Source organism: Bolinopsis microptera, chromosome 10, assembly GCF_026151205.1.
Source record: "Bolinopsis microptera isolate Bmic1 chromosome 10, MBARI_Bmic_1.0, whole genome shotgun sequence".
Taxonomy (NCBI): Eukaryota; Metazoa; Ctenophora; class Tentaculata; order Lobata; family Bolinopsidae; genus Bolinopsis; species Bolinopsis microptera.
In genome coordinates this window covers 6,057,297-6,058,622 of record NC_087081.1, presented here as the reverse complement: position 1 = coordinate 6,058,622, position 1,326 = coordinate 6,057,297, and positions in this window count along the sequence as shown.

Sequence of the window (1,326 nt, the reverse complement as noted above, 5' to 3'; positions counted from 1 at the left end):
TTCTCTGTCAGAGAAAATATCAGTGAGGACAATTCAAAGGGTAACACCTAGAGGAGAATAATTTGGGTTTTGTTTGAGAACAGAATGGAATACCAAGATAAAACTCAGGTGAGGGACTAAAGCTTAAGAAATTAGTTAGGGTTTAATATCGGTGGGGGTTTTTCTCAAAAATTATTTAATAGCTGTTTCTGATAGACGATCGTGATTCGTTGCATCAGCTGCATTTAGTTGCATGGAAAAATATTTTTCATAGCCGATGTTATCACTGATCCAAGGTCAGCACTCATCTGTTATTGTATTGCGAAGCAAGTTTCAATCGCACACCCTGAAAGTTGAGTCTGAAAATCTATCTTCTTCTACAGTTTTTGAGTTATCTCCCTGAAACTTTCAGGATATTTTCTAGGGATTATTTCGAAGAGATTAGCTGGACAGAATTTTGAGATAGGCCTTGAACCTCAAAAATTTTTCAAAAAATGAGGTCCAAGATTCTAACAAGAAATGCGGCCGCTTTTCTTTTGTGGATGGCCGCTCAATTTCCCGATCCGTGATGGAGTATTTTATCATGTTCCATACCACCTGGGGACCCCAGTCTTTGCTGTTTATAAGCACGCAGATGTGGCGGAGTGACAGGCCGAGCGCCGCCCAGTTGATATAATTCCATATTGAATTTGAAAATCGTGTATATTTCTATGTGCACGAAAAATTTATTTCGATGTAACCATATGTTTAACTTTATTGTTCATGCAACCTGACACGGATCTGTGCAAAATAGTAATACTAACTCAAAATAATAATACTATGCTATCAATTAGTCCCTGGATATTGAATTTTGTAATGCACTTCTGTGTAACACTTTTTCAATGGGCTGTTAGAGAAACTTGTGGACAGCAATCCTTGTTCGTATAATTAGATAAAATGGCTGCGGAACTTGAATAACGTAACATTAGAATGTAAATGTATAGAGTATATAGTGTGAGGGGTATTAGGCAAGCTATATTATAGTTTTTGAAGTTCAAACCAGTTTGCCTAGCTCATAAAGGGTTCCATCAATCATATTATTGACCAAATTTTGTACCAAAAACATTGAATTTTGTACCGTTTTAATGCCATTTCAGTGGATAAACTCGTTAGCTCTCACCTCGTCTGACGTTTTAATGTTACAAATTTCAGTATATTGGGCCCAATTTCTATTTTCTATACAATTTGATATTTAGATTAAAAGTTTTTGAATATTCAACCTTTAATCTAATTAGCTTTATTCATTTGATTAAATTTACCGCGTTCTGTCGCGGATTGTCAATTTAAATTGTTACAAAATTCAAGGTT